The 7,736-nt window shown below is 44.1% G+C and overlaps 1 protein-coding gene across 3 annotated transcripts in view; it reads right to left on the reverse strand.

Moving 5' to 3' along the window:
• Positions 1–7,169, reverse strand: part of sulf2a (sulfatase 2a) — a 34,509-nt gene extending 27,340 nt beyond the window's left edge. For all 3 annotated transcript variants that reach the window (XM_080026991.1, XM_080026992.1, XM_080026989.1), the window contains exon 1: positions 7,034–7,169. The gene's annotated coding sequence lies outside the window, so the exon portion shown is untranslated. The remainder of the gene's footprint in view (positions 1–7,033) is intronic.
• Positions 7,170–7,736: the final 567 nt, after the last annotated feature.

Here is a 7,736-nt window from a genome sequence, read left to right on the forward strand (position 1 = left end):
TGGAAATTGCAAATGTATAAATCAATATTTTTTAATGTATTTTCCCAATTGCCCTTCAGGTGCGTTCTGAACTTGTATTTTGTCTTATGTGTTATGTTGTAACTGTAACTGTGTGATGCTGTCCATCTTGGCCAGGTCTCTTGAAAAATAGATTTTAATCTCAATGAGACTAACCTTGTTAAATAAAGGTTACATTAATTATAATAATAGGTTTTAAAAATCACGTAAGCACTGCTCGCCTTTGGCCAAGCAGAGAAGAAAATCCTTGTACTTTTTAAATTAGGTGTCAGAGGAAGCTTTTTCTAAAAGCCAAGTTTTGATCTTGTAAGCTGTAACGCCTCGTTCTGTCTCTGGCCGTGGAGACCCGTTGGCAGGAGCGCAGCTGTCTGATCCATGTTCTGACTGGACAGGTGTCAGTGTCCAGCCAATAACCAATCAAACCTGATTTGACATCTCCATAAACACAATTGTGGCCTCAATCCCTCTCCATGTCGATGCTTTTAATATTTCATACATACTCTTTAGTGTAATGCATCAAACAATCTGGTGATGCACAGACACACAGACACACAGACACACAGACACACACACACACACACACACACACACACACACACACACACACACACCCTGTTTATGTGCAGCAAGGCTAAGAATAAACTGAAGAATCTTATCAGCCAACTCTGCCCAAGCCAGCCCTGCCAGCCACTCAATGGCATCAAATAGCACACCTGTTCCTGTCTATCTTTCCGCACAAAAAACCAAAGATCTCTGTCAAGGCTTGTTGTGCACTGTGAAGCACATTCCTAGATAGCTTAACACATAACTGACATTTGAAGCCAAGGACACAACGTGGAGAAGAAATTATAGTTGTCCTACAACAATACAAAAGCGCAAAGACATCCATATACTTTGACAGGATTTTATTTGGCCAAAGATGACATCCACATAAATTTGCAGCCTTCACCAGACACTGCACTGCAAAGGGCAAAAGTGATTTACCTTTCCCTTTCTCTTGCTAAAATAAAAGGAGTGACAGATTTAATATAAGCTATTTGAGCGATGGTGGAAGAAGGGAGGGGATTGGAACAGGCTGTGGGTGACAAGGCAGTGTGACAAGCGTGGCAACCGAGAGTAAAAACGCGACACCTGGCCTTGTCCTTGATGTGAATAAGACGATGATACATCAAAAAGTGACATGCGAAGAGATGGCTATTACCCAGGCGAAAAGGAAGAGGAAGAGGAAGAAGAGGAGAAAGGGACTATTTTTAGCTGTGGAGTATAAATATGCCAGGAGTTCATTTAATATTCCTTTCCATAAAGCGCTCTCCTGTGTTTTAATGAATCAGGTTTTAGTAGTTGTTGTAGCCTCCTGTTCTTGGCAGAGTTACACCTAAAACTTGAAGACATTTTTGAAGCATTCCAGCTACGAGATCAAATGCCAAGGTTAACAAGCAGAAGCAATCAGGAGACAGAGATAAGCTGGAATGAGCCGACTGTCTGTTGATCCTGATGACGTTGGACCTAGAGTGTAAATGAGCGGGACCCCAGGCTGTGTTTTTTTTTTTTTTATCTGCTCCATTTTCCCTGTCGGGCAAGAGGCTGATTGATTTCAGTGGGCTGGAACCCCGGCTCTGCCCCATATTGATCCGTCATCCCCTAGCCCCCAATTAAGAGTTCACTAAGCCGCCACTATGAACCACTACTAATGAATACCACCTTCCTGCCAACGACTCAATGTTGCATTCACTAGGCTGCCTGTCTCTGCCGCTTTCTCACTCTCATCTGCTATTCTCCGCTCCAGTCCTAGTTAATGCTCAGTCACATCTGAACAGTAACAGTGGAATTGATATGGATTTTATGATGAGGTAGCTTTTTGGGTGGGGGTCGGGTGGGGATCAAGGTTAGCGAAGTGATCCCACAGTTCGTTCAACAAAAGCATGGGATGGATGGTTGAAATGTCTGTACATCACAGAGAATCAGTTGCTTCACCAGCAGCCAGATTTGAAGGATTAGAACGAATTGAGCTACTTTGGCTGTAGAAAGCTGGGACGTGTTTGGGTGTCAGGCGAGTAAGATCAAAAGATTTATTCGATTAGAATTAGATCAAACACAGTCACAAAGCTGTGAGGACCCACATGAAAAAAACCCAGGCGTAGGAGCCTACTGTCTGACTGTCTGGCTCAATTTAATTGCCAGGTGTATAGATACAAGTAATCTACACTATACCTCCAGAACTGTTGTTGGCACGTCAATCTCTTGATCTGCCCACCTTGACGGTGCAGTCGTAAAGAAACAGTTCAGTCACAGGTCAGTCGTGTCGTGATGCACCAAGCTTCAAACCCTGAAATCCCACTGCTTTGGTGGAGTGAGAAAATCCAATTTCTGAGATCTGTAATTCCATAAACCTTATTAAGAACAACAATGGTTGCCACCCCCTGAGGGGGAGGCACAAGGGAGGGGTGAGAGTGCGGACGGGGGCGGGTAAGCTGAAGCTGTGACCAGGCTAAACACAGGGACAGAGAGAGGGTGACGAACACAGCAATGGAGATTTAGGTAGAGCCGGAGTGTAGCAAATCAGGTAAATGAATAAGACAGAAGCGTTCTGGCAGGGCTGCACTTCTCATAAGTTACCATGACAAGGTACAACATGATGAAATGGGTGACACACTAAGAGTCATGGGGTAAAATGTGCAACCTGCCAGTCACAATTTACAGTCAGGTGACCCGCTGGTGAATTTATATCGTCCCCGTCAACCATGTCTCGCATTATTTATGTCTCAAACGAGAACGTGCCACAAGGTTTTGGGTGAGGTTTTGAATATATGAATTGAATTGCAGAATAGATTTTATTTTCATGGGGTTAGCGCTTCCATCACCACTGCACCCTGTATTCATTTAATTGTAACATCACTACTGGGCCACTTAGACTGCTGTTATTTGAGTGCTCTCATTGATTGTTTGCCTAAATCCATGAGAGTGGGGAGTGTCTGTTTGTTTTGCCATTCTAATGGAAGTCATCTCTGCAAACACCTCAGTGAGAGTGGGGCCAATAGCTAGTAGTGGAGGAGAAGTAAAGAGGTGAGAGGAATACACAGCAGATTAATCAATAAAAACTATTCAAACCCATTTGTGAGGGTCTGAGGTGGTGGAAATGTAGATAAAAATAATTATAGTGATAATTACTTCCACGGCGATTACACTTATCAGACAGGAAAGCTGTTAAGAAAAATGGCTTTGAATTTGAGTCAGATTTTGTCCCTCTTCCAAAATCTCCCAATCACCGCTCTTAGCAACCACAGTTAATTCTGTCATTAATTATTCACAACTGTAACAAAACTGTAGCAAAGGCCAGTGGCCACTGATAACCCCGAGATCTAAAGGCTGATGGGAGGAGGAGATTGGGGCAAGGATTTAATACAAAATGTGGAGTTATAGCACAACTTTGGTGATATCTCTGCTGTTTGATAATTCAAGTGAGAAGGGCCTAGCTCTAGCCGCTGTCTCTCCTGAGAGCGATAGGGCAGTGAAGCCTGTGCTCTGTGGCCAGCAGGGTATAATTACATTTTCCCGTGGGGCCCCTCCGACGCAGCAGCTCAGCCACACAGAGGGGCCAGATTGAAATCTGATTGCACTCCTAGAGCAATTGAATGGCTGTCCACACCTGAACATTGGAAACCACACATAGCCTACACACACACTGCACATGGAGCTGATATGGCAAATGGAAAACAGGACATACAAACACACGCAGAATCACTCTACAGCTTGCTTCTTATTTGCTCCTATCAGCAGTAGACTACAACCCCCTCCCGACACACCTTTGACACAAGTGTTTGAACGCCGTCGTCAAAGAGCCCCTTTGACTTGCTACTTCTTCTGCTAGAGAAGAGAAGCAGAAGCACCAAGAGTTATGCTGATCTCCTGATGCCGCCTTATCGCAGCAGTGTTAACAGCAGCTCACACACACAGATGAACAGTGACTTAGAGGGCAGACACGAGCGATGCTTTTAATGTATTAAAGAGAGCCCCTTGAATGAGCAATGAAACACTAGTTAAATTTTAAGCACAACACTCTCACCTTACAACGCCTTTTGAGAGGGACTTTTAAATCAGTGACATTACAGTTACCGCACTGAAACCCCTGCGCTCTTTATTTTTTGGGTCTTCAGCTGGAGTGTGCTCCAGAATGATATGAATGCCTAGCAGAAGCTTTTTTTTTTTCTTCTTTTTTTTATTTTTACATTCCGTTTATTTTAAACACATCAATTCATAATAATAAATAATGTGAATTAATTAAGATGGATGAAAAATGGAACAACCGGCGTTACTATTAATATAGTACACATCCGATGGAAGAAGCTGTAGCTCTGAGCTAATGAGAGACATTACCTTTATGACCCTCTAATCTAACCTCGTTGTATCTAACCACAAAAGGTCAAGGCACCGATAAAATGGGCAGACAATGGCTCTGCCCCCGCCGCCTGTGGGCCCGCAGAGACCATTCAGACGACCCAGTGTCACCTTGGCTGCTGTCAGTGATATCTGCCACCTGTCACCACGCTGCCCCCGTGGCCAGGGATGTGGCTCCATCGTCCACAATGGATTTGTCGATAGCGCTACCTCTTAAGTGGCGATGGGGGAACATGTCCTCTGCTTTCATCAACAGCTTGAGTCAACAGCTTCGGCGTGCTGCATTAGCATACAATACATATTCATGCCGGTGTCTCCGTTCAACTGCATCGCCAGCCCTCCTGCACATTTTCAAAAGTCATTTTTTACAAATGGCATGTCAAGCGCCCCATTTTCACCAGCAGTCCTGTCCCACATGGCCTCTTATGTATTCACAGCACAGCCACTGCAAACTACATCAACAGGTCTCAAGGTCGTCACTCCCACAGATGTGTGTGTGTGTGTGTGTGTGTGTGTGTGTGTGTGTGTGTGTGTGTGTGTGTGTGTGTGTGTGTGTGAGTGAGTGAGTGAGTGAGTGAGTGAGTGAGTGAGTGAGTGAGTGAGTGAGTGAGTGAGTGTGTGTATGTGTGTGTGTGTGTGTGTGTGTGTGTGTGTGTGTGTCTTTATGTGTGAGTGGTTTTCATTTTTCAGAAAGAGTGTTGGAGAATACTGTAGGCAAGATAAATTAGTCAAGGGTGTGATGAGTGTGTGTGTTGTATGAGCACAAATGTATGCAGTGTTAGTGGACCTATTGTATGTTTAGGTTAATGCAGTGTCAATAAGTGACTGCAATGTTGCACACCCCATTACATTCAGTGAGTGTAGCAATGCAATTAGAGCATAGAGTGTGTTCATTTAAATCTGAACAATATTTTATGTACATTTGAATGCATTTGTGAGTGTGTGTGTGTGTGTGTACCTTGTGAATGATCTTCTTTTTTCAGAAAGAGTGATTGAGAAGGATGTGGCTAAAATACAATAATAGGGTGTGATGAGTGAGTTTTATTTATACTATATGAAAAAGATGTATGTTGTATTTATGTTTATGTTAATGCAGTGCTAATAATTGACTATGATTTTGTGTGCAATATTGCAATCGGTGACTGTAGCCATAGCAATGCTGTGGTAGTGTGTTGATATAAATCAGAACAAAATGTTATGTACATCTGAATGCATCCATGTGTGTGTGAGAGAGAGACGGAGAGAGAGAGAGAAGGAGAGAGAGAGATAAAGAGAGAGAGAGAGAGAGAGAGAGAGAGAGAGAGAGAGAGAGAGAGAGAGAGAGAGAGAGAGAGAGAGAGAGAGAGAGAGAGAAGCATGCGGCTGCAGTCTTAACATGCCTGGGGACTAGCAGACAGGTAGACCAAGCAGGAGCATCCTCCTTCAGTCCGCTGGCATATGAGTGAGAAAAGAGGCCAGTTGATGTGGGGGTTAGAGCTTCAATGGCAGAGTGTGTTGTGATAAATAATGAATGCTTAAAGAACAGATCTCCAAAGCTTCTTTACTTTCCGTCCAACCCTCCCTGCTTGCTTCCATTCATCCATCCAGCAATATCGCTACAAACAGCAAGGGGTGTTCAGCTGTTTCTATCATGAATATTTCAGGCTCTAGGTCAGTACTCACCCCCCCCCCCCCTCCACTTCACTGCTCTTAACAGCCACCACTTGGTGATGACACAGCCTTTTGACCCATAAAGATATTGACAAAACACTGATAGTGAGTATATTACCTAGGACCAGACTCATAGTCTAAAGCCGTGCAGCCTTCTATAGGAGTGGCAACGACTGCAACTGTTGAAATGGCGACTCTTGAATGAATGCTGTGCGGCGGATACATCCACGGTTTCTATGAAAAGGTCTCCACGATGTACATAATTTAAAAAAAACTGTGCTAGTTCTGTCTTAAAGCAATATTTTCACTGTTGGTAGTTGTGATTTTTGCTTACATTTTAAAGCCGCATGCACTGTTCAGCAACTGTCAGGATTATATTAGGCTGAATAAATACAAAGATGAGACAAAGAATGTTCCACATTTCCAAACACTACAGCCGGTGAATCAGTAAGACAAAGAGAACTAATCACAAATTGGATTCAACATTAAGAAACTGACCGAAGTGGATCCTCACAGATTTTGAAAACAATCAAAATTTTATAATTGTCCTACAAAAAGGAAGAAAAATCAACATCACTTAAAAGAGAGAGAAAACGACGGAGACACAGCACATGCCCCCCAAAAACCACAAACTTGCTCCACCAGCTAAACAGCAGCTTGTCTACATGCTGCTCTGAATCAAAGCCATACTCTTTGAAGAGTCCTGCATCTGATGAACATTTTATCTCATGAGCGTTGCCTTAAGCGACTCCGTGCATAAATCAGGAGGCAAAAAGAACGGATCAGAGCATTCAAGTGTAAACTAGGGCAAAGCTCTAGCCCTGTACCTTCTAGATAGGCTACTCTGGAAGCAAGTCCTGTGAAGGAACACGCGATCACACAGTGAGGGACAACACATGCTGCTCTCTCTCTCATCTATCACCAATACCACACACACACACACACACGTACAAACGCAAATTTCACACACCTGCTCTGGGCTGTCCAGTACCATCCAGTCGTGTCCGGTCCTTTCAGATCCGGTCCCCCCCTGTGCTTTGGCAGAGTGAGGAGCTTGTTTCACCCCCCACACAGCAGCCCGGTGCAGACAGCTCACTGTTATAGATGCACTGACAAGTGAAAGGAGGGAGGCGTGGTTTCACATGAGATAAATAAAAGAGGGAGGGAACGAGGGAGGAGAGAGGCTCCCTCAATCTACAATTCAATTTTGCCCTTACCTCCCTTTCTCAGCAGCGTTCTTTTCCTCCTCTCCTTTGCTGTTCTTTTAGCATATCCTTGCTGTTGTTCTATCGTTCCTTCTCCTTTTCCATCTTCGTCCCTTTACAATATCCTCCAGTGCCTCTCTATCTGTTTCCAATAGTTTGAATCTTTCTTCTCCTGTGTTGCTTCCTGTTTTTTCTCTTTCTCGTTGTCACATTTAACTCTTGCCTCTTTATCTCTTGGCTCTTATTCAGGGGGCAACAGTGTGTGTGTGTGTGTGTGTGTGTGTGTGTGTGTGTGTGTGTGTGTGTGTGTGTGTGTGTGTGTGTGTGTGTGTGTGTGTGAGACAGTGCGTGTGTGAGACAGTGCAACAGGGCAGCTCTGGCCATCTGTTGGAGCTTGTGAGCTTCACCTATTCACAGTCTCCATAAAGGCAGAGGCACAGAGAGGTGTGAGAGAGAGAGAGAGAGAGA

Source organism: Ammodytes marinus, assembly GCF_949987685.1.
Source record: "Ammodytes marinus genome assembly, chromosome: 4".
Lineage (NCBI taxonomy): Eukaryota > Metazoa > Chordata > Actinopteri > Uranoscopiformes > Ammodytidae > Ammodytes > Ammodytes marinus.